The sequence below is a fragment of the Hippoglossus hippoglossus genome, chromosome 11 (assembly GCF_009819705.1).
Source record: "Hippoglossus hippoglossus isolate fHipHip1 chromosome 11, fHipHip1.pri, whole genome shotgun sequence".
NCBI lineage: Eukaryota > Metazoa > Chordata > Actinopteri > Pleuronectiformes > Pleuronectidae > Hippoglossus > Hippoglossus hippoglossus.
In genome coordinates this window covers 10,049,855-10,076,402 of record NC_047161.1, presented here as the reverse complement: position 1 = coordinate 10,076,402, position 26,548 = coordinate 10,049,855, and the positions used below count along the sequence as shown (strand labels likewise).

The 26,548-nt window shown below is 43.3% G+C and overlaps 1 long non-coding RNA gene across 1 annotated transcript; it reads left to right on the top strand.

Moving 5' to 3' along the window:
* The first annotated feature begins 697 nt into the window (after window positions 1-697).
* LOC117770480 lies at window positions 698-22,105 on the top strand. The gene is made up of 3 exons (XR_004615398.1): window positions 698-708; window positions 10,019-10,025; window positions 21,948-22,105. It is a non-coding gene; the product is annotated as an uncharacterized LOC117770480 (long non-coding RNA).
* Window positions 22,106-26,548: the final 4,443 nt, after the last annotated feature.

Here is a 26,548-nt window from a genome sequence, read left to right as displayed (position 1 = left end):
CGTACATCTGCAGAAAGGGCTCCACATCTGGATCTCACATTTTCTCTCCCCGCCGCCGCCGCTCCCACTGAAAATGAGCACAGGAGGGAAATAAAGGGAGCAGGCGAGAGAGAAGGGAGAGCACTGGAATCACAAGTTTTCTTTCTACGACCACTTTTCTACTTTTGGGTCCAACTTTTTCTTTCATGCACAATTTAGTGTTCACATTCAAATCTTTACGGTATCATATAACATGGAAGGAACAGAATACACAAATTTGTGTAGGGAAACTGGGGGTTTGTTTTCATAACAGTAAAAAATGTTCCTGATTCCAGCCCACAACATTTTAAAATACACATCACAGATTTTGACAACAACAATGTATGTATTAGCTGCTATGGAGCTTTTAGTCACATCACATGACCTTCATCGACAAACTGAGTTCACCCAATTGTCACAAAACGGAACATGTTTACATGTGTTTCTGAGCATGTGAACAATTCCTTGTTTAATTTGGCCTAAAAGATTTAAACTTTCATTCAAGGTCCATTAAGTACTTACTGTGGAGCTTTCAATCAGATCACATGGTCGACAAAATGATTCAGAGGATCATGTGACAGCTACTTTAGGTGAGATTGTTTTGGATACTGATGTTGCTGATGTTTTTCTGAGTCATGGTTTAGATGTTCCAAAACAAGTTTGGTTAGTTTCAGTTAAGCTTTTCCTTCAGTTTCTTAATTTGTTCATTTATACATGTAGACACGAGTGTAAGTTGTGTTGATAACCTTTAGCCAAACCATGACCACTACGACTCCAACCCCAAACCCTGATCCTAACTCTGATTGTTTATTAAGGTGTCTTATTTAACTTCTGCTTCTCAAGTGGGCTGGATTTTATTCCACCGATGGGAGGTGAGTCACTCATTAATGCTGATCTTAACAGATTTTTGTCCCCACAACATGATACACACATAAAACACACACCCACACACACATAGACACAGTCCAGCTCAGATGGCAGCCTTTCAGCTGGGCTGATTTAGCGGCCACAGAGTCAAGCTCTCTGTGCTCGGGGACAGACAGTTGGTCACACAGCCCATCCAAGACCCATTTAGTCCTCTCATCAGAAACAGATGTCAGAACACAAGCCATAGAAACATGGCGCTCACACACACACACACACACACACACACACACACACACACACACACACACACACACACACAGTCATCTCTCATGGACACAGTTATGTCTCCATGACTCCAGAGGACATTACTTTGAATTATATATGTTTCCTGAAGTACATGGTTTCTATTATTCAACTTCTTATTTTAGGATTTGCAGTAGAAACATAGTATTTTTTATTATGGTCTCATGCCAGAAAAGGTAAAAACAATACGATTTGGACATTTGAAAGTAGCGGTATTTGTTAAGTTAAGTTTAAGTTGTAACTTTGACTGAAGGGCATTTAACTCATCTAACATTTTCCCTTCTCTCGTCTTCTCCTAACTTTTCTTTGATCATGATACAAGTATATTCACTTCAAAACCTCCCCGGGCCTTCTCTCTCTCTCTCTCTCTCTCTCTCTCTCTCTCTCTCTCTCTCTCTCACCCCTCTCCTCCTTCCCCCCTTTTCTCTCTTGCCACCATCCATTAGATGACAAGAGACCGGTTCAGAGGCCGTATCAAAGCCCATCTGGGTTTGAAGTCTGTCTTTCTCTGCCTCCCAGTCATCCTCTGGAGTCAGTCTATTGCTGTCCATGATTGGCGATCGGGTTTCTAGGACTTAGAAAGCCTCGAGGTGGGTGGTTAGATAGAGCATGACCTGACTCCATGCTGGTCAACTTCATTATAAAGCTGCTAATGGCAAAAAAGCTGGAAAAAATGTTTTCTAACCTTAATACTTTTCTGCCAGTGAGCTCTGATAATATATTGGCATTACATTTTTTAGTCATAGTCGTATTATTGTGATCGCTGTCTCTATTGTCTATAAAATCCACGTGAATAAAAAAATCAAATAGTACTTGTTCTATTTAAGACTCAACCACTGTGGTATGTAATGGCTTTCCAGCAGATAAATTAACTTGTGAGAGCATTTGGAGGTGTGTCAAGCATTCACTCATTCAGATGGCGTCTGGACCGGGGAGAAGGAGAAGGGCTGAACCTGAAGAGCAGGAAATCTGAACACAAGCTGGGTATATTTGAGTGCGAGCGCAGCGTTTTGAGTGAAAGCATTGCAAAACCTGGACGTGAAATCAATAAATCCTGCTCTTAAACCGAAAGTCCAGACTCTTAAGGAAAGATAGGGTTTTCAACATTTCCATTGAGTTCTTAGAGAATAATTCATGGGTATTGATTAACATGTTTAGGGGACTGATATTTATGAGCGTGTGCGATTCAGCGCTGTTTATATGTTGTTTCATTAAAAGGACTGTCGGGCCTTGGCGGAGGGATGCGCTCTGCTGAGTGTTAGAGGTGGTTCAACACGACAGAGACAAATATCACCAAAACAACTCCCATTTCGGTTTCAAACATTTGCCACACAAATTACATTTTTGCTTATCCATGTCAAATAACCTCAGATCCCTGCATGTGTTGGTTTTTACAGCGGCAGTGCGGTAATTGATGGGATCTAGTCTCCGTGTGTCCGTCCTCCTTTAACACACTGACGCTTTCCCTTGTAACCGTGAGCCACGTTTTACTGTGACACAATCACAACACCCCTTCCTCCCTCTGAGCTCACACATGCACGCATCTTACACTTAATAAAATATTAACTACATGCGTCTATTAGCGCGGCCAGCCCCGCTGAAATATAGCTGATGGATTTACGGTCTCGAACAACTGCTCCGAGGGACTGTAACGCCCCCCCCACCCCACACAAGCCCCCCCCTTCTTTTGTGCATTTCTTTCCCCAGTAGCCCGTCTGCAACCCTCCTCCAGCTGTTTAAAGTACAGCTCCATCTGAGGGAGAGGCATGCAGGCCCACTTAGACACCCCTACCCTCCCTCCCCGTTTTCAATTCCCTCGTCGCAGACATTCACATTAACCCCCTCTGCTGTGCCAAATGTCCTCACCTGAAGCCTCGGCTAATATGCTAATTGCTAATGAGGGGCTCGGTCCGGGATCTCGACAATAGTGAATCATGCCCAAGTAGCAGATGGATTGAATTCTACCTTTTTTTTTTTACGCCGTCAAGTCATCTCGAAGGTTTCTTGTATGGAGTATGGGCTTAATGTGATGAAATGAATGGCCTTCTATGGACAGCCTGTCCCATAATTCCATGGTTTCGGTCGTGTTTCTGTTGTTATGTCTATGTGCTCTTTGCCTTTCTTGTCACATTCGTATCATTCCATTGAGTTGAACAGAATCCCTGCAACCCCCGTGCTTACACAACACAAACTCATGACCCCTGTCAGTGTGGGGAGAAATGCCAAAGGAAGACAGATGTCTGCTTTTGTGGAAATGACACAGAACAGCTACTTTCTCCTCATACCTTTTCCCTTTTAAGGCCCTGGTGGCTGGGAGCAGCTCCTCCTCCGTTCTTGGTCCCGTTTTTCGACTCCTGGCAACATCCTTATTGATGACAAGACCATTTCTAGTTGGCTTGCAAGTGGTGGATGGAGTGAGTGTAACGGATCATCTGCATCTCTGACAAGAACAGGAAGGCGTGCCAGAGAGGCTGTAAAAAAAAAGGCAGAAACGGAGACTCACCGAAATCCAAATCCAAATCCTCATTCTTCTCCAAATAGTAAATCCCAGTGAGCAGCTTCACAGCTGAAACAATGCGCTGTGTAAAAGAAGAGGCTTTTTGTCTGTGTTTCATATGATGGATAGTTTTAGTAACCTTAACATGAACTCCTCAGCTCCTTCAAGTTGAGAATTCACAGAGGAGCGATGCGTGACTTTAACCACACGTTCAAAGACTAAACTGCGAGAGATGTTAGATAAGGGCAGAGCTATTTCTGCAACACGGTGTCTTGACATCGTGGCGAGATCACAACACCGTGAGACCTTTGAGTTCCCGGAGTTGATCATAGTGGCTCGAACATGTGGGAGTTACTTGTCAAATCAGACAAGTAGATCTGACAGGGAGCGAGGTTAAGACGCAGGGGAGCTGAGACCGGCAATTAGCACCGATTGATTTAGGTTGAGGAGCCACCCACGTCATGTGTAGATAGGTTCAGGTATGTCTGTGTGAGCGTGTGTGTGTGTGTGTGTGTGTGTGTGTGTGTGTGTGTGTGTGTGTGTGTGTGTGTGTGTGTGTGTGTGTGTGTGTGTGTGTGTGTGTGTGTGTTTGTGGTGTGTGCATATATAACTCTCTGCTCCCTTGTGGAGTGTATATGACCAGATGTGTGCTAAATCACACACATTACGAATACAATCCCCTGCAGACACAACCACCCCCCCATTAGTCCACATACGTGAGAACTGAAAATACACACACACACACACACACACGCATATTTTGACAAACAGCTGGCTCCACAATGCTCCACCATTGGTTGATTAAAATGACTCCAACCCAGTGTCAGAAATGACCTGGATGTGCAAAAAGAGATGCGACACAAACACACACCCTATAATTACAGAAGTGTGCAAAAGAGATTGCGTGCGTGTGTGTGTGTGTGTGTGTGCGTGTGTGTGTGTGTGTGTGTGTGTGTGTGTGTGTGTGTGTGTGCGTGTGTGCGTGTGTGTGTGTTCGTCACTCTGACTCTCTCTGTGCAGAGCCTGACTTCTCATCCTCGGCAATTAAAAGGTACCAATTGTGGTTGTCATTAATCAGCATGTCTGCATGGCAGTCTCCAATTCATATCTGTCAAATGCAATGGGCAGAAAGTAATAGGTCACCAATTATACGCAGGGAGCCTTGTAAGGCTTTGGAGACGGCGGGTTTAAACAGAACACACACTGAGTCACATGGAGACACATGCACACGGCTGCATAGACAAGAGTGCACTTAGAGACTTACGTGCACAGAAACACACTTTAACACACAGACACACAACTCCGAGAAGCAACACACCTTCTGTTTCTCCCCAGTGAGCGGTTTGACAGGACCTGAGGAGAGGAGAAGGGAAGAAAGGGAAGGAGGAGGGAGAGCGAAGAGCGAGGAGCGCGGAGATGAGAGCAAGCGAGCGAGCGTTCCAATTCTTTAACAACAGAGCCGCTAAAATGAAACAAGATGTTTTCCCTCAACGGCCGAGCTCTGAGTGAAGTTTTAGCAGCTGTTGAACCCGAGCCCCGTCAGAAAAGAAACCACAAGAAAAAACCAGCGGCATTCTTCTGAAACCCACTTCTTGTTCAGTTCGGTGATAAAAAAGCTTATGGAAAAATTCTTCACCCAGGCGAGAACACGGATTGACCTCCACAGCGAATATCAGGGTCAGAAATTCATCTTCGAGGAACAAAAACACCCAACAATGACTTTTGCTCATTTGAACAACTATCGTGAACTAATAAGTCAAAAACTGTGACTTCTTTAAACTGATGACATGTTTAGTTTTTTTGGATCACAAGTAAAAGCATGTAGCGAGGGATGTAGAACACACACACACACGCTCACATACAGTACAACGCTCTGATGTGATGCAACTCCCACATATGCATCGAATTCAGCATGTGGGATGGAGAGCTGAATGATATAATTGCCACCAGATGTAACGGCCTGTCGAGCAGCAAGTTCTGGTTTCTAAATAAACAGGCTTTTATGACTCATAGTGGTGACGGAGCTCCGATTTCCCCAGTTGAAACACAAATAAATAATCAAGCGCACCCCCCCAACGTTCCACCGTTGCCATTCTATTCTTGGCGAGCTCATGGGGGAGCGTATGGTTCATATTAGCCTGAAAAGAAAGGGTAAAATGTTTTTCAATATGGAGCTGTAGACCGTTTAGTTTTTTTTTATATGACCATGCAGACCTACAAACATCAGCTATGCACAAATCAATGGGCTGCACATCAACCTCAACGATATAAGGTCTCATACTTTTTTTCCTACAGCACATGTACATGTTCAACACACAACTGGTGTCTGACATACCTTTTGTTGTCAAAAACATAAATCAACGCTTTTTCCCCTAACTCCATGCTCCCGTACGGGCTCAGGAATACATCTCGTTGAAGCATATTACCTTAGCTTAGCATTAAAACATAAAAGAGCCAGGTAACCACCTCTAGAGCTCAGTAATTACCACGTTATATCTTGTTTGTTTAATCCATATGAAAATCAAAGTGTAAGCTAGAATGGCAGTCAGAGAACATATCTTGCAATTTTCATGAAAGTAATTACAAATTCCTGAATCTGCAACATTCAGATCTGCACCAAATTCAGGGGGTTCTTCTTTGAGTCATGCCCTCCACAAGATTGTATGGAATTTAGTTGATTAATTTTTGTCTACTCCGGCTAACAAACACATAAACAAGCTCAGACGAAAACAAAACCTCCTTGGCACAGGTAAGAATTACACCTTTGTGTTTTATGGGGGATTATGTGCTGGGGACCACTTTTTTGGCAGGCTGCCAAACCAGGGAGACAGAGAGACTCCAGGAAGTCGCAGCCCCCGCCGAATAATCTGAAAAGGCTGAACATGTCTATATTATACCACATGGACAACAAAGAGAAGCAAATGCTGCACAGTGGAAGTGAAGATCCATTAGAAGATGCTGGGACTCTTGTTAGTTAATTCCAGTTTCTGGTGGTTTCAAATCAAAGGAATAATTGAGTGTCTTTCCATCACTGTGAGACACATCCAGCACATGAAATCACAGTCTGTCCTCATTTACAGTAACACAACTGTTCACCAATTTATTATAACATTCATACTGTTAAGCAAATGCCAGTCCTTCCTTTTCACCCACCCCTCTCATCACATATACAATTATCCACTCAGAGTGCTGGGCCCAGTGTCAGACCTACAGTACCCAGGACATCACATACATTTCAGTTCTTTCGGGGTCCAGAATGAATGCCAGGGACCTTTTCTGTCTCCATGTGCCAGCAGGTAGAATTTTAATAACTGACAGCCAAATTACAGAGATTCTGCAGAAGGCAGACAGGTTAATAGCCTGCACAGAAGACAGGAGAAAGTGTGTGTGTGAGTGCGAGTGTGTGTGTTGGAAAATATATGCGTGCAGTATGTGTCTGGAAAAAAGGAAGAAACGTAGCATGGATCGTCTCTTTTTGCAGAAGGAGAACATTCCTTAAGGCAAAAATGCAGTAAAATCGACTCATTCTCTGCATTTAAAGAAAAAGAGGTGTATCCTGTCTTCTTGCTAATTGTGAAAGGTTAACATTGCATTAAACAGATGAGCTATGTGGGGAACCCTTTTACGATTAACGCCTCTATGCAACTTAATGAGGAGATAATGTTTTATCTATAATAAAACTGTGACATAAACATGCAAAACAGAGACCTGAAGATGTATTTTATGTAAGGGGGGAAACAAGTATGGTCTTTTGTTCTTTGATTCTGTGTGTGCACTTAAATACATTAAAGGAGAAATATTGAGCTCACAGTCATTTCCATATTTTTCATTTGGGTAATTACCTGCAACTGTCCATTACTACAACTCCTCTTTTCAGCCGCTTTGTCCTTTTAAGGCCCCCCCCCTCCGAAGTATGGGTGCCTTTATGGTACAAAACTATTGGAATCTATCTAGTTGATCACCTCTGCTGGAAGCCGCGACACGGCGACAGTGCTAGCATGTAATCTTATGGGGCAACTGTGACAGTCCACAAAGTGTCCAATTAAAGCAGATTGTGTTTGTTTTTTGTGCCAAATTGTTGTTCTTGGTCTTTCCTAAGACAACAGCATTTCCAGAAGTTTTTGTAAGTAGTATTCATTTACACACTCACATTTATATACAATAGGACCCAGGTTGAAAAATACCAGAATTCCCTTTAAACTCTGTTGATACATGCATTGAGTGTGTGTGCTCTTTCTCAAATACACATCAGTTACACACACTTTCATCCAACAAGTTGACCACTCAACAACTCCACAGCCCAGAATCCATCTATTTGACCTTCTTATCGGTACTAAATAAATAAAATTCTGTTCGTAGCATTAGAGCAGGTTTTTAAAAAAACAACCAAGATCTCCTTCATCCCTGGAGTTTTATTATTCTTTAAACGTGAGAGGAAACATAAACTACGCTGAAAGAGCACACATATTAGTCTGCCCTTGACTGGGAGGGTACACAAACAAAGTGATTTCTATGTTTTCCTCAAAAAGACTCACAAAACACCTTTTCTCCAACCACAAAAGGCTCTCATCATTATCAGCATTGACAGATTCCAAAACATGGCCACAAAAAAAAAAATAACGATAGTCATATCTACAGTACTTTCTATGCATTGGGTGAAATCCACAACACAGAGGCGACATTTTCTATGCATGAGTAACAGCCAGGAGGCAATCTTTACTGGTATTGTCGATGCGCGGTACTCAGAGGAGAGAAAATTGCTCAGAGTGAGTTGAGACCAAAAAACACGACTCGGGCTCCAATGTCGAAAAATAATTCCAAGCAACTTCAGGGGTTGGAAACAACAATGGCCAGACTGGAGCGCCAGACATTACATTGCTTGCATTAATTGATTTGTTGGTGTGACCTAGTTTGAAAAAAATTGAAAAAATGAAAATGAAAACTTACAAATAGTTGGAATTGCATTCCTACATTAAATATGTTGTTTACTCTCCGTGACAATGTAGCCAGAAGCAGGGTGTTGTTTTTGTACCGCTGTTTGTGTGTATAAAAAAAACTGAACAATGCATGGATGGTAACTCCGGAGGGTTTCTCCACATGATGAACTTTTGGAGCTGATCAGTCAGAGGTCATAAAAGTAAAGTTGAGCTCAGACTAACTCATTTGATTTTGAAATCTGGTTGCATCATGAACATGAGGAGAATCTTCACTGTTTCCCTTCTCTATAATCACATGCCCATGCCACAAGATTGGAAAATAATAGGATGTTATTATTGCTTCAGTGGCAGCGACGCACCACCTCATGTCTCTCATGTGACCGCATGGAAAACAAAATGAAGAGTGGCAACGAGTCTGAAAGATGATTCAGATTGTCTGGGTTCTGAGTTCCAGACCAGAAATCTCCTCTGATTCTCGGTGCATGGAGGTTAAATCCCGATTTAGTCTAAACCCATCTTAAGTCCAAGATTTCTCCACAACAATATCGATCAGAAAATGACTCCCCGTTACACGAGGTTATATGATTAGCGATGAAAAAGTCCAAAAGTCCAAAATGGCTTTGTGGACGTGTATCCACATTATATAGGACCACAAGCACAACCTAAACATAGATTGAAAAATCGTTTACGATCATACGGTAGAAATGATGTCATCATGATGTCACTATGAACTCATATTGTGTAGTAATGACTCACTACAAGTTTATAAAAAAATACATTTGCAAGATTCGAGACACAATCTATAGTTGACTTCATTTGACCAATCATTTGTCTTGATACGATAAAAATTATGTCACGATAATGGCATTATGAACTGTCAGTATTAGAGTATAAAGATATAACAGTATATAGAGCCCACGTGCAGGGTAAGCATCGCCCCCAGTGCTGATGGTGAAGATGTGTCCTTTGCAATTTACTGCCCAGTTTTTTCCCCCTCGAGCCTCCTCAGCTTTTAAATTGCTTCATTTTAGCCTTTTGACTGTAAAGCTGAAACATCACAAATGAATAACCTCTTCATGGTAAAAGAGAAAGCTTGGTTTTGATTCTGACACATGCAATCACATAAAGAGTGCACTGCTTCAGTTCCTATTCAAGCCCGTCAATTTGGCAAATTTCAAAAGCCTGTTGATTTCTGCATAAGCAACGTTTTGCCCCTAAAACTGCCACTTATCTATCAAGCAGACCTAGAAAGTGGTTAAAAAAAAATCCGTACAGAAAGATTCAGGTTCACACACAAACCACAGGTCATTGCTTGTATAAAAGAACCAGCCACAACTGACAGAGGCTGTTAAAGAAACGAACGAGCACATGATGTAAAAAAAAAAAAAAGAAGAAGAGTGGCAGTGATGGAACTCAAATGTATTGAAGCCACGTATTCATTAAATATCTTCTTTTCTTAAGTCAAGGCAATTCTCTTTTCAATTTGACATGTCCATTGCTTTGTGGAACAAAAAATGTTTTTCAGGGCTTAAATGATGAAAGAATGTGAATCGCTAGCAGCTTAAAAGGTTCTGTTGTGAAGGAGAAATCACTTTTGAAATGAAATGGAATGTCTCTTTCGTTTTGAAATGGTAAATAACAAAATAAGAAATAAAGCAAGATGTTGACTTTTTTAATCTGCTGGTACGAACAGAAACAGTCCTCAAAAGAAATATTCAACCTATTCTCTTTAATATCATCAACTCTAGTTTGTGCCAAACCCTGCTGTGCAAAAGAAAAAAAATGACGTCACATGTATTTGTTTTTTGTTGAGCTTTTAGTGATAATTATGGTTAATTGGTAAAATGTGGACATGTGTTCAGTTTGTGTTTTCTCTTCTCCTCCCTCTGTCCAAAGACAAGCAGTCTGCAGTTAGGATAATTGGAGACATTGAGTGTTGGTGTGAATGTGAGTAGGTATGGAAGTTTGTATCTGTATGTTGGCCCTGTGACACACTGGCGTCCTGTCCCGGGTGCACCTCTTACCCAATGTCAGCTGACCCACGACGCTCTAAGGATAAGCGGTATAGATAATGGATGGATGTTCAGCTGTAACTTCTCTATGTCGGTGCAGTGTGTCAGCCCAGCATCCAAACTGATGCTTGCTTTAAGTACAGATTTACTACTCAGGTAATAAGTTCTCTCTCTGTTTAAACCCTGTTCAGGCCTCAAAAGCTGAGTAAAACCTTAAACCTAGGTGGGCTATTTTAAGGAAGGCTTTGAGTAGTAACTTTAAATGATCTTCTATTGTCATGTCCTTAAACTCTATGTTGCATAGCTCGTGTGTTAAGTGCATATTACCGTTTTATGACACGACACCTGCCAACTGCATCTTTTAACATTTTATCCGGATTTTGTGCCCAGAGGCCTCCGCACTCTGCACCAGGCCTGGCATGCTGAGGTCGGCTGCCCTCTGCAACCCAGCCCAGAATAAGTGAACTATAGATAATGAACTGTACTTATTTTTAAGTTCAGGGTAAGCATAAGAGGAAGGAGTGGGTGAACATGCCGAACATCATCCTACAGTGGGTAACAGTATAGTTCCTTCCCACATCTCAAGCTGTGGAGCAGCTGTCTCCTCACTCCCTCCTGCATGATCACTTTAACCTTCCCATCCCGTCTTCATCCCTCTCTTCTTCAACACCTTCAGCGGCGTCTTAGCTTCCCGTCGTCCCTGCCTCCCCTCCTGTCCTCTCTCTGATACACAAACAGGACAACAGCTGGAGGTGGATTGCTTCATCCAGGCTTGGCTAGCCACCAACTTTCTCTCAGCTATTTTAAGCTCCTACCTCGTTTTCTCTCCGTTTCCCTCTCAATTTGGTAGAAAGCATAACAGACACTGACAGATGTTGAACCCCCGCTTAACTCCTTACCCCCCCCCCCCCCACTCTCTCTGACTCTCTCCTCTCCCCTTTGCTCTCCGTTTTATTGGTGAAATTTTGTGCAACAGCCATTGACACAGATGTTGAATGTTGTTCGCAGGACCCAATTCTTTCTCTCTCTCTCTCTCTCTCTCTCTCTCTCTCTCTCTCTCTCTCTCTCTCTCTCTCTCTCTCTCTCTCTCTCTCTCTCTCTCTCTCCCTCTCTCAGCCTGCACCTGTGTGGAGTCAGTGCCAAGTTCCTGTTGAGTCTAAATAGGAGGTCCAAACTGTCCCGGAGCTGAGTTCATGAAAGCAAATCTCCCATTATTTTGTACGTTATAATGGGGGGCCGCTTGGGCGGTCCTGTTTGGAGAGTCACCAGCGACTAAATGATGCGAGAGGTCATGTGAACACAAAAGCATGTAAATACACACAAGTGTGTGAGTGTGTGTGTTCACTTACAAAAACATACTCTGACCTGTAATTACGGCAAATGAATTGAATGGGAAAAGGTAGACTAATAAAAACATGTGCCTACAGTATTGCCGGGTGTTAAATCAAACAAAATTCTTTATACTCTCAAAGGATAGGTTCAGATTTTTTCAAGTTTGATTTAAACCTAAAATGTGCACCTGTCTTTTGGGGGCCAAAATCAGCCATAGAAATGGTGACTGTATCTATCATTGGTTGTTTGTTATTAGTGCCCGTTCTAAACCTGTTTGGAATGGGCTGTTTGCTCGGTAATGATGGTTTGTAGCTTCCTTTCTGAAACTGTAAAAGTGACCTGCAGAGATTGAGCAATGGAAAAGAAAGGCAGGCTCCAGAACCCTGAGGCCTCGCCACCCGTCTCAGTTTACCAATGTCAAAGGTATAGTCTGTCCAAATGGCACCAAATTCAACACTGCAGTTCCTCGGGCCCTTAACAACATACGTGCCAAGTGTGAGGCCAATGAGATGTACGGTTCTTGAGATATTCAGTCCACATACAGACAGACAGAGATTATTGGAAATATTAGTTTAGAGATTAGTACGCGTGCTAATCTGTACGTGTGGTTGTTATTGTCTCCTGCAGGAAGTGGTTGTGTCATACGTTAAAATCTCAAAATAAACAACAGATGGAAGTTAGGAAGAAAATTAACCATGGAAGGAAAAAAGAGGATAGGTGGGAGGGATGGTGCAAGTTGAGGATGCAAACGAGCAAAAATATATGTGTGTGTGTGTGTGTGTGTGTGTGTGTGTGCGCGCGCGCACCATGGGAGAAGAGGTTGGGGAGGGATAGAGAGAGAGGGAGGAAAGGATGGAGAAGAGCGAGGCTGAAAATGAGTGTGAAACAGATCGGAGGCTGTGCAGAAGCAGCAGATGGACTGGGGAGCAGCAGAGCGAGGCGGAGGAACACAGCCTTTGTTCTCCCTGCTGTCTGTCTGCCTCCATGTTTTTGTCTGTCTACATGTCTTCCTACCTCTCTCTCTCCCTCTCTCTCCCTCTGCCTGCCTGTCGGTCTGTTTGGAAATGTTTGAACACTCACCACATTCATTCATTTCCCCTCTCTCCTTTTCCTCCTCTCTCAGTTCCTCAAACTTGCCAACTCTCCCATCTCTTCCCTTCTGCTCTCTCCTTGGCACTTCTCCTTTCTCTTCAGTTCTCGCTCATCTTCTTCTTTTTTTTTTATCCCCCCCCCCGCTTTACCTCAATCTCGCCTCCCTCCATTACTTTGACCTGCAAACTTCCTTTTGTGATTTGACCCCCTTTGTTTCATGTTTTCTCTTCCTACGTTCTTACATCAACAATCAATCTATCATCACATCCTCCTTCCTCCACAGCATCTCTGGTCCCTGGAGACCTTGTAGATGACCTATCCCTCCATCTCTCTTTCCCTCTCTCTCCCTTTCCTCTCAATTCTCTCCCTCTCTCGCTCAGCCCAGATGTTATGGCACATGCCATTACACCTACACGCCATTACTCCTAATATCTCACTGGGGTGAAAGTATTCACGTGGCAGAGCTCATCTGTGACATTTCCTCTCACACAGTCACACACACACACACACACACACACACACACACACACACACACAGGTGTTAATGACTGCTCAGCCACCAACTCAACACAGTGTGTGGATGCTGAGTGTGCGCACCGACGCCAGGGGGACGACTCTTAACGGAGAGGAACTCTTACGAGGTGGGAGTGTGTGTTTTCATCGTAGTTAATGTGTTAATGTGCTTATCTGATTTAATAGACGTGGACACTTGCGCAACACGATCGTGCTGCCTCCTGCTTTCTCTTAGTCTCTGACACACACACACACACACACACACACACACACACACACACACACACACACACACACACACACACACACACACACTGCACAGTAGATTAAATGGGCATAGGTACCATACACACTCCAGGAAAACCCAGAGACCAACTGTCTTATTTGAGGTTTCACCTGAATAGTTTCAAATTCATATATTTGAAGATGAAACATTTTTTAATTCCGGGTTTATATAAGAAGAGGGTTTCAATCCAGGATCTCAATATGATTTTCTGAAACTGAATTGGCAGATTCATGTGCAGTAGTCTTGATCATGGCACACACACACACACACACACACACACGTGCACACACACGCACATGTACAGTTATGTGTGTATGTGCTGTATGTATGATTCTGTCTGAGGCACCCTCCAAAGTTCATCGCAGCTTTCCTCACAGTGGGGGAGAGCAGCGCCATGCCGTGAACAAAGGATTAGGAGGAGACCGTGTGTGTGTGTGTGTGTGTGTGTGTGTGTGTGTGTGTGTGTGTGTGTGTGTGTGTGTGTGTGTGTGTGTGTGAGAGAGAGAGAGAGACTGCACACATAACCCTATATCCTCAGGGCTGACTGCTGCAGAGCCTCTATTCTCTCTCCATCCATTTCTTGCTGTGTGTGCACGTGAGTGTGTGTACACGCGTGCGCACTGATGCTATCATCATATTAACATAGATGACAATCTGGCGCGAAGGTGCTGATCAAAGATAAATTTCCCTCCCTGGCTCGCCTCCCGTTAATTACGCCATCTGTGTAGGAACGTGGCGTCCTAAGAGTGGGGGAGGCCGATCCGTCAAACGTTCCCGCTCTCTGGCGTCGACAGGAATTCATGGGAGACTGATCGCCTCCAACCCTCAGATAGGTTACACACACACACGGCCGCGGAGGGCACACACACACTCAGTTCTCAATTACATATAGACTACACACGTATCACTCACAATATTTTATGTGTGGTGCAAAACCTCACACTCAGCTCTCGCACACAAACACTGATACACGCGTACACACACAAGCCTTAGCTCACCTCTCACCGCCGATCAAATACATTTCAACACCTCTCATACAGCGTTTCACTCAAATCTCCATGACAAATTGCTGTTTGGATTGTGTCAAGCAGCTTTCAGAGAGTTTAAATCACTAAGTTGTGCTTGGCTTCGCTGGAAGTCAGCAGAGGAGCACAGACAGTTCAACATATGATTGAAAGAAAAAGGATTGGGTTAAAACATTGCAATTACAAAAAAATACTAACAAAAATTTGAATTAATGTATGGATTAAACATCTTTATCAAGAGAAATGTACGATACACAATGTTTAGATGATATTGGGCGATTTGTTGAGGTGAAGAAATTGTATTGTACTGCATTGACATTATGAAATATTGAACCAAACCGTAAAATCTTTCTCCAACTAGAAAACGTGTAACAGTACAAGGGGCATGGGATAAAAAACCCTGGTCTCAAGATTTTGTCGTAGAAGATCCATATAAACGCCTTTGCTTACACCATAGACTTTATAAAGACGGATGACGTGTCTCCACTTCGTCCCAGTATCCAGAAATGAAGCTAAAATATTCCGGTAATGAACGCTGCCATCTTGCGCATTTTGGAGTCCGCACAGTAGCAATGGGAGGATGTAGCCACGGTAGATACACGCATTCGACCAATCGCGAGTCAGTCTCAGCTGTCAATCATGACATTTCACATTTTTTCCATACAAGCAGCAGGAGATCAATTTAGTATATAAAGTATACATTTTTGTACAAGATTCATTTGGAATAATTTCAGTGGACTAGTGATGTAGTCATACAATACAACTACACCCATATACCTCAGTGTTCAGTATGAGAGTAATCCTATCAGTGACTAACAAGGTAATTGTATTAGTGGCTACATGACGGTAACATTCCCAATAGGTTGTTTACTAAGTGCTGTAATTGACAGGAATGCATCTGGTGAACATACAGTAACCTCAAAAAGAGGGTCACCTTGGTGATGGAGGTCACATCTTCACAAACTAGTTATTAATCAGAATATGACGAATCCTCCACCAGCGTCAGTAAACTCACAGTACAGCTGCACCGAGGGGGAACTTCCTCTCCTCCACAGAGAGGGTGAAACAGAGAGGCAGAGAGGGATCAGTGCCCCGTGCCCCACACTTGTGCCAGATGTGTGAGGTGTGCTTTATGATGGGGCGCTTGGCACAAAGAGGCACGGAGACGGAGATGCACACGCCATTAATCTCCTTCCTCTGGGAAGCCTGGATGCCACGATGCTTTAAGAGTCCTCCATCCCCCCTTTCCTCCTTCCTTCCATCCTCATCGCCTCCGCTCTCCAATCATCCCATCAATCCTCCCATCTGTTACGCTGTAAACCAGACTTCTTATTGTTTTTATTCCTCTAACACTTTTCTAAATGAATCCGGCGTCCGTGCATTTATTTTCCTCCATCCATCCATCCATCTATCCATCCATCCATCCCTCCATCCATCCATCCAATCCGTCCATCCATCCATCACTTAATCTAATTTCACCGCCCCCCCCCCCCCCCCCCCCCCCCCTTCGGAATCTCTCATCTTTTCCTCTCTTCCCCTCCTCCTCCAGCTCTCCGACCAGTCAAATGAAGCAGTCACAGCTGTGCAGCCATTTCACGGGGAGTAGCACTGATCACACCATTACGATTATTGACTACATTAAGCAAAAGAAGGTGGGGGGGTGGGGTGGGGGCTGTTGTTGGGGGGGGGGTCGTAACTTTGACCACAGCGCAGTGTGATCAATAGACCCTTTAGGAGAAGGATGAAAGAAGATTTTAACACATCAGTCGTTTGAGTTAGGTGTCTCACAGAGGACAAATAAACACATCCATCCATCTACACTATTAAAGATTCAGACTGCAGGCGCCGCAGACGCACGCGGCGATGAATCTGAAAGTCGCAGCCAATGAAAGTGTCTCTTTTTGCGTGTATTTCATATTCTACAATGAAATTTCTTTTTACTTCATCCTGTTCAAATGAGCGTTTCCTTTGAATTCAAATTAAATCGGCTTTGACTATCAAAGCAAAAATGAACACAAACACGACTCCTTGAAGGGTGTTCACATCTGTACCGGGTAATTAATTACCACGTCGACCACCTACCGGCGCTTTGGAGACTTCACGGACAACCGAACTTTAGCCGTTGGTGCGCGGGAGCTTTTAAACGTGAGCGAGAGTCGTTGATGCGCAGTGTTCCCCGCTGAAGCATTTGATTCACGCAAAGAATCAAGGTCATCATTAAAATTTCAAAGGCTTCAAAGCAATGCCTTCTTAAGTGCTGCTTAAATTGACCATTAGGAGAAAAAATTAGTTCAGCCTCTTAAGTATTCTCTTTCATCCCTTCAGTCATTTTCATATGATAAATCTATTGAGAGCAGGTTATGTGGGGGAAAAGCTACGCAGCAAACACACCCAGAGTTTTCAGGAAAGTCAAAGCATCATCGGGAGAGCGAGGTTTGCTCACTGATGCGTTTTCTGACTGAAGGAGCATTTGACACTTACAGATCTTCATATGTTGAATGGTGTATTTATGTTCACTTCAACTCAATCTTTCCAACAAAACATGTCACGCTAAAGCTCATCGTGTGTTTTTTTTTACCTTTTGTGAGTCCCGGTCCATTCATGTGCCTTGTTGCGTTCTCGTTTATGATCATGGCTCACTTTCAGGTCCCAGGCCCCGCTGACGAGCGCCAGGCTCTCCCAGGATCCTCCTGGAGCTTTCCCAGATGGCCCGCAGGACTCCCACCCGTCTCTGGACCGGCAGCGCTGCCAGGCCCGCGCTCACTTGCAGGGCACACAGACTGGGGATTTGGCACGTCCCTCTCTCCCAGGACAAAAGAGGCAACTTTTGGAGGTCATCAGAGGGTTGTTGGACCAGCTGTACTCTCAACAAACATTGGCTTTACATTTGTCATTTTTGAAATATCTGGCAAGACAAAGCAAAATCGGAACATTTACAATTACATTTGGAGCGTTTAAGTACTTACATTGTGCAACAGTAGAACGAGCTCATTGTCCCATATCATTAGGCAACAACGCAGGCTGTGGAGTTCCTGCCGGCCTGTGCTCTTCTTCCTCTGGCATTTCTGTGAAATAAATGAAGATGAGGATGTAAACACACAAACGGAGGAGTTGATGTGATGCCAAAATTATTTAGAACCATCCAAGCTGATGGATTATTTCAAGATTGATAGTGATTGTGAGAAAACAGTATTTTTTTTTTCCTAATGAACAAAGAAGTTGAACTCACTTGTTTTATGCCTTCCTATCTGTTTTTGTCTTTTAAATAAATAATTTTGGGCACAACTCATTTCTTGCTGCTATATGACTGCAGAATGCACAATTGTAACTTACAGGTGGCAAATCTGCTCTGCAGCTCCTTCCTTCTACCAAGGTGACATTGAGTAATCACCTGTCCTGACTGCTGGATTTGCAATAGTCCATCGTGCCTCTACGTAAGCCTTGTGTGTCTATCACAACTTTTTTTTCTCTCAGCTGAGTTTCTTTTTTTCCCCTCAGAAGTCCAAATGTGGTGTCAGGAAGAAAATGGGAGGAGATGAAGATCCGCTGAAGAATTAAATGATACGGAAATTAGAGCAGGCATAAATAACACGGTGAGGGTGAAGGACAGAATAAATTGGATTGGACTGATTCTGGAGCCAGCAGATACAATCCAGCAGGGATAAAAGAGGACCGTCTCTGCTGTCACATGGAGCAAGGCGTTGCACGTGTGTGTGTGTGTGTGTGTATGTGTGTGTGTGTGTGTATGTGTAGTGCCAAGACTTATTCATTTTTTCATCATAATAGATTCTCTCTGCTTGCTACCTCCCTCGCTCTCTTGGTCTTTTTTGTCCCTCACACACAAATGCACATCTGCAGGCATACAAGAATGCCTTAACGTCCTGGCTTGCTTTTGACCTTGTTGTCCTATACACTTTTCCTGTTGTTGTATTCATGCTGATGGTGTGTGTGTGTGTGTGTGTGTGTGTGTGTGTGTGTGTGTGTGTGTGTGTGTGTGTGTGTGTGTGTGTGTGTGTGTGTGTGAAGTCCTGGTGGTGGTAGTAGTGGTGTTGAAGGGGATGTTGCAGGATGGGATGCTGTGATGAAAGAAACTGATCAGAACCTGATCCCTCCACCGTTTCCTCCAGCCGCAGAAGTTGGACTCTGTCACACCTGTTGGAGCCTCCATCCACCGCTGGTCTGTCCCTGTGAGTGTGTCCCATCTCTAGAAGCTGTGTTCGTCCCCGAAGCACAACCTGCACAAATAGTTGAGAGGAGGATGAGTGAGGCAGGAAGACAACAGGATGGTGAAGGTGGAATATGACGGGTGGCACCAAAGGAAGGAGAGTTTTCTCTCTTAGGAAAAAAGAGAAAACACAACAAAAAAGAGAATGAGAGAGAGCCACAGAAGGGTCCAGATCAAGAAGAGCATCCAGGGACACACTCAAAGGGAAGCCCTGAGGGGAGTGGAGACAGAGAGAGAGAGAGTGTGTGTGTGTGTGTGTGTGTGTGTGTGTGTGTGTGTGTGTGTGTGTGTGTGTGTGTGTGTGTGTGTGTGTGTGTGTGTGTGTGTGTGCGTGCGTGATGGGGGGTGGATAATCCTTATTCCCCAGAGAACTTATCGAGCACCTGACTGCAGACAAAGAGAATGACTTCTGCAACTGAAATGGTTGTTCACTCATCTGTTGATGGGAGAGATACAGAGAGTGTGTGTGTGTGTGTGTGTGTCCTCTGCCCCGTGCATGTCCCAGATGTGTGGAGTGTGTTTCACAAGGCAGCGGTTGGCAAAGGGAGCAACAGGGAGTAAGACAGTGGCTCCGGCCCCAAGTGAGCAGCACCTTTAATTTCTGCAGGAGTGTTGTTACGAAGCTCAGCTCAGCTTTCACACGTTCACTAACAGATGCATGTAAAACCATAGATTAGATTAGATTCACATGAAAAGAAAGTGTAGATTTCTAAAGGTGAGAAAGGGTTGACAGTAAAAACAACTCAGGTAAAACGTGATGTATTTCTTCTCTTTATAGATATAAAGCATTTCATGCCATATTCAAAAATAGAAAAAAAGGCTTTGATAGTTTAAAATCTAGTTTGTTTCGAAGCCTTGCACTTTAATTTGATAAGCTGGGGCTGAAAAAGTTGGGTCAAAATATTTTTCATTTATTTCAAGCTTTTCAAACACAAAATTTCAACATTTCAAAGCCTTTTTTTCAGTTTCAGAATATGGAATGATATTCGTCCCATACTCATCATTCGATGGCACCTCTGAGCAGAGCTGGTGTTCTCCTTCTTCTGGCGTCTTTTACAGTGAACTGCATAAAAACATCAATTTATTCCATTAATTTCGTCCCTGTTTTCAAAAATGTTTGCACACACCACAATATTTCAACATTTGATATGATAAAGAATAATGGAGAAGTTGTGCTGCGCGATGCACTCGATTGACCCCCAGCATGAACCCCTGTTGAGAAGCTGGAATGAAGTGAAAGTCAGATGACCTCTGTGCCTTCTGTTAAAAGCTACAAGTTCTTTGACTTACCCCAAGGTGCCGAGACCTCCCGAGCGAAACGAGAGCTGCGCCTGGTGAGTTGCTTTAATTACTTCTCTGCCTCCCTTGCTGCTAATACCTTTATTTTATTAGGCCTGATCTGATTCATATGCATAGTGCAGACATAATTTTGATTTGAAATTCTTTCTTATCTGCGGTGGCTGGGACTACCCCTGCATGACTGCATCCAAAATCAATTACCTCGCTCGGTCCCCTGGCGAGCGTTTGGCGAGGAACAGAGTGGCACAGTGTGAAGGCTCTACCGCAAACTTTTAACCTTAAAGACGACATTGTTTTTCACTTTGAAGGGCATCTCTGATGCCGGTGGTTTTATGGATGAGGAGAGTTCTGTATCACTTCAAAACACTCCCTCGTTCAAATCGCTCACTTTGAAAGCTGCTTTGAAGGAGTTATTTACTCACGTCAGTCAGATTGGACCACAGACAGGAAGCAAGTGCAAAAAATGTAACTTCCTAAAGCCTCAAGTCACCATCCCTCCTCCTGACTGGGCAGAAGAACTGTGCAGACAGAAGAGTTGTCTGCTCGCCACACATAACACCAACCTCTGTCTGGCAAACTCGCGTCGTCACACAGCATCTTGCCATCGCGCTTACAGGACGCTAACACCTGTGTTAAACAAACATCCCCAAAGATGTTTGGCTATTCATTTGCAGAAACTTGTTGTTATGGCTCCATTATGGAAAGCGCCCAATGCACCGGGGTGTAATGACACAGCCGATGCTTGCTGTAAAACAGTGGCATATGGCTAAACTACACAACATTAAACATTTTGGAAACTGTGCCTCCCTGGTGCCTAAATAGCACAGTGTTTTGGCAAATAAGCCATTATGCAGCGTGAATGAATTATGGACGTGTGCGTCAAGCTGAGCTTCTTAACCGTGTTTTACTGAGACAAACAAAGCAGCACAATAAAATGAAGCAATCTGCATACAAACATGCAAAACTACACACATGCCACATATGAGCCAACATAATTCATTTAAACAATATACAGCTACTGTAAATACACATAAATACTGTTTACAGCATCTGTCAACCCATCTATTGAACCATCCGTCCCTGGCAGGTCACTGTGCCGGAACAGAATAGTAAAAAATCAGTTTCACCACTTTTCTCCACCCTCTATTTGGGGATGTCAAGGTGTTTGTCAGCCCATTAGGAATATCTATAACCCCCCCCCCACTTCAGGTCCAGGCTCTGGCTCCTCTCACATGTAGCAATGGATCATGACGATGGATTGTGGATTTTGGTGGCATCTGAATGTGGTGGTGAATCCTGATCGTGGACTATTATTTATTTATTCTTGATATACAATATCCCTGCTCACATATTCTACCATCACTGACAATAACTCCTCAATTCATTTGTCATTGCTGCTCCCTTCATCTCTATCCGACATTTTCTTATGTATAAACACTTAAAACATTGACTCACCTTTCAATTATGATAAAAACAGTTTCTTCTAATCAATGTTAAGGTAAATACTGTTATTTTGCTGATGTTCCCAGTTACACGCAGAGTCTATTGCACTTCTGGCCGTCCTGGGAGAGGGCTCCATCACATGTGGTTCTCTCTGAGGTTTCTACATTTTATCCCCCGTTAATATGATTTTTTTTGTAGTTCTTCCTTACTCTTTAAGGGTTAAGGACAGAGGACGTTGCACCTTGCCTAAGAGATAAATTGTGATTTGTAATTATGGGCTATTTTGATTGATTGATTGATAGGACAGTTATTGGAGAAACTCAATAACAGCCAAATCATCTTAATTGACTCTTCACAATGCGGTTCTTCTCCTTGATACTCAATCCCTGTGCCGCGACCCCTGCAGAGTAAACTTGTACGTTTTCAGTAATTACCTGAAACTGGATCACATCTGAGGACTGTTACATGGTGTATAACGTGTAACGTGGTGTCACGTTCAGGGTCAAAATCTTCTTCACTGTGACAGCCTGTAAAAACATACATTGTGTTAACTTTATTCCAATATTGGATTTTCAATCCACTGAAGACAATTATTAATGTTTCACTACCAAGACCAAGGCTTCAAATTGAATGCAACTACTTAGCAAGTTGCTGGAGACCCTCCCCAGGCCATGCAGCCACCGTGCAACAGAGATAGAACTACGTCATCAGCAGAACATAGAGATGCAAACCTTAAACCACCCAACTGGTATTTCATAGATATTTCCGAGTTAAAAATCAAGTCAAGCTGGTTTCTCGGTGTAAAAAGGTCTCATGAACCTAAAAAGCTGCAGCAGTAAATGTCATACATGTAACATGAGCCTTCCGTATGTGTACACACATATTTGTCACACAGTCTGCAGGCAATCATCAGCTAGCATCACAACTGTGCATTTAGCCCTAAGCTTAAGTGGCCTCACAGCCTGCCTCTGCATCTGCATCTTCCTCTCTGTGCCAACATGTAAACCCTCTCAGTCATGCAGCTCCAGCCATTTCTGTGTGATTGATGTGAGAGCTTAGCCCGGAGACAGAGGTCACAGTGCCTGGGAGATTGTTTTAGCCCTACCTGCACCTCTCTTCCACTCGTCTCTTCTCCCCTGTCTCTCTCTTTCTGCCTCTCTCTCTTTCTCTCTCCCTCTCCCCACCTGGAGTGTCGTGAACCCTCTCCACACTCCACCACCTAATTATATCCTGGACGTGTAAATGTATTCATATTCATGAAGGCACAGATGCTAAATTAACTGTGGCAGGGACACGTCGCACTGTGCCGACTGCACAATCTGCTTCCTCCACTTACAGAAAGGAGGGAGGGCGGGAGGAACGGGGTGTTGTAGCTGGAGGAGAGAACACTGTGGGGAGAGAGAGAGAGAGAGTTAAACAAAGGAGGGAAGAAGAGGAGGAAAAAGAGACAGAGATTAAAAAAAACAAAACAGGAAGGAGGAGAGGAGGTGCAGAGAGTAACAGAAGAGGACGGGGTAAGGCAGCCACACCTCAGCGGCGTCAGGAGGTGAGAGCCATGGCTACAGCCGGTCAGAGTCACTTATTAAACCTCTGCAGTGCCTTGAGTCACCTGTGATGTCACCGTCGCTGATCCCGCCGGATGCCCCCACCGTGCCCCTGCCGTCCTGGAGTGAGCGTGCTCAGCTGGTCACATGGGCCTGTGCTGCAATGAGTGACAAATCAAAAAGCCAGAGTGCATAAAAACTTGGAGCCGGCGGCGGTGGAACGGCGCGCAGGGAACTCAGGGGCAGATGGAGGGAGGTGCAGCGGTGCGCACCGAACAGATGGCCGCTCCGAACTTGATATATGAAATTAATAACGTTTCTCAAATAGAATTCAGAAACAGGAATACATTACCTGAATTTTAATAACTGATTTTCTCTTTTTTTTTTTTTTTTTTTTTGCAGAGCGGGGGTAGATGGGAGCACATTTGCATGTCAATGAGAGAATATGTAGGGGGGGAAACAAAAATGCAACCTGTCCAATTCTAATGGTCGTGTTTCCCCCTTCTCCTTCTATAGAGAATCAGACAATGAAAGGTAAATACTGTCATTGTTCGGAAAAAGTTGGTCCAAATCATTGTCGCATTTTGGCAACTTTCTTTAAGCTAAAAGCAAAATGTCCAACTTAACTATTCATTTACAAAGGTTTTATTAATATGACCTTCAGAAAAACAAGTGGATTTTTAGAAAACACTAACTTGAACTTTGAAGTAAACTGTTGCTTCGCTGCCTGAATGGTGAACAAAGAAAGTCGCCTTGAACCCGACGTTGACTGGCTGACTTTCACATTTCTGCACTCTTTCATTCACGTAGTTTCAGAAATTGGATTTTTGTGAGAGGTTTGGCTTCTTCAACAAAGAGTGTTATTCACTGCTTCTTGGATTTGCTCCCACCGAAAACAGGACCGTGCATAAACACAGACCTACAGTACTATGAAGTGCACTCCTCTGACACAGTGGTTATTCAGGGGCAGAGCCTATTCAGTTAAATGTAAGGGTATTTTTTTGTCCTCCTTTAAGCCTGAGCTCAGTCGGTATGCGATGAAGGAAAAACGACAGTGAAATTAAAATCAATCGTAATGTCATTTTGCAGAAATAGTTAAGGCAAAAACTATTTTGTGCATCAATGGAAATGTTTTTTTTCCAAAAGCAACATCTGTGTTAACAGAATAAAAAATAAATAAAAGTGGAATATTTCATATCTAAATAACACTATCCTGCCAGAGTAACTGGCCAAAAACCGTGGTAAATCATCTAAAGATAAAACTACGAACCATCCACGTGATTAAGAGATGCTGCCGATAAATCTCACACAACATTATTTACTTCCACTTATTTAAAGGAAACATATTATGCTATGTTTATGCTCAGGTTCATCGTTTTAATTACTTGAAAAGGTTTGCACGCTCTAATATTCAGAAAACACATTTACCTCATACTGTCCTTTTAGCTCGTGTCTCTTTAAGGCCTTGCTCCCACGAAAAGCCTGCTCTGATTGGCCAGCTGGCCCCCTGTGCCGTGATTGGTCAATTGCTACTTTTACATACACAAAAAAACCTTTTTAAGACACAGTATAAAAGGAAAAACTGAAAAGGCGCAACATGTCCCCTTTAAAGGAAGCGTTTGACATTTTGTGAAATTTGCAGATTTTCTCTGTACCACTCTTATATCTGAACAGAGGATATGAAGCTGAAGTCACTTCGCAGGTCTCCGCTGCTTGTTGGCAACTTCATTTCACTGTGTCTGGCCCAGAAACATACTCACACAAAGCCCCATTTAAAATCAATGAGCTTCAGAGGTGGCTGCCTGTGTCCCCTGCCTCCAGTCTTTATGCTGAGTCAAGCCAACCACCTTCTGGCTGTAGCTCCATAATTAATGGGCAGATATGACAATGGTATCAATCTTCTCAACATATTCCCCAAAATAAGCTATTCGTTTTACACATTTGAGAGGAAATGAACCTGAGTGTCTTTTCTCTGGAGGCGTTATGGTTTACAGTGCGGGATTAATGCTACATTGCTGTGGTCACACAGAATTTACTGGAAGTCTATCAAGACCGCTGCAGATTATTTATTTGTACTGATATTAGTGGTTTAAAAAGGAATTAGCTCTATTTACTATATCTTAAGAGGTCTTAAAGTAGCAAGTAAAACTTCTGTGTTTTGTGGTTAAATGAATGATCACATCCATAAAAACTTTGCATTGGTACGTATTCTTAAATCATGTCAGCTCAGATATTCTTTTGTATAAACTGAAAATTTGAGCCAGGAGTCGATAGCTCAATAATGCAGGGGTAAGATTTCGGGCCACTGCAGATTGCCAGTTTTTAAATCTGTGTGAAATCGAGCCAGTTGAGTAGTCAGTCCAAATAATAGGCTTCAGTAAAGAAAAATGACTTTTAAAATGTTTGTTAGCAGAACTGTATATTTTCATAGCCTCAAAATGACGCGAGTGTATTCAGGGGGATTGTGGAACACACACACAGCACTTTTGTGAGACTATACACGGGCTTAATGCCACATTCATGACCGAACCAGATCTCTTTCTGCTCTCTCCTTCGCTCTGCTAAATAATCCCAGATTTCAAGCAGGAAACTATGGCTCATGGGTAAAAAATGAGCAGCATATGTTTGGAGCTGCGTCAGTCTGCCTCATCTACGCCGTTCTGGTGAGACGCACCGATGAACAGAAGTGCTGCTTTCACATGTGATGACGGAGAGGTTCAAACAAACACTTGGCAAATGGTTCACAAATAGGATTTCCATTCACATAAAGAGAGGATGTCACCTTCCATCCTAAAATACAGTAGATTCGTATCTATCATTTCTCTGGGCGATAAACATATTCGTCTCAGCAATATTGGACATTTCAATATTCTGCTGTGCATCATAGGTCTGTATTTTGCTGTCATTTGAGAGGAAGTCAACAGTGTTGACGGTGGAACTCTGACAAACTGCTGAGACTGATGAATATGCAGTACAAAGCTGGTGACAGTGATACTGTACCCCTGCAATATGTAGTAGGAGTGGTAGCATGAGAAACTTGGAACTGGTTCAGGCACACAGTCTGTTCACCTTCATGGGTAGAATGACAGATGGCCTGGGTAGCTTTCTGCAGTAGAGCATAGCAGTGCAGAGCTACCACGTCATGACGGAGAAGT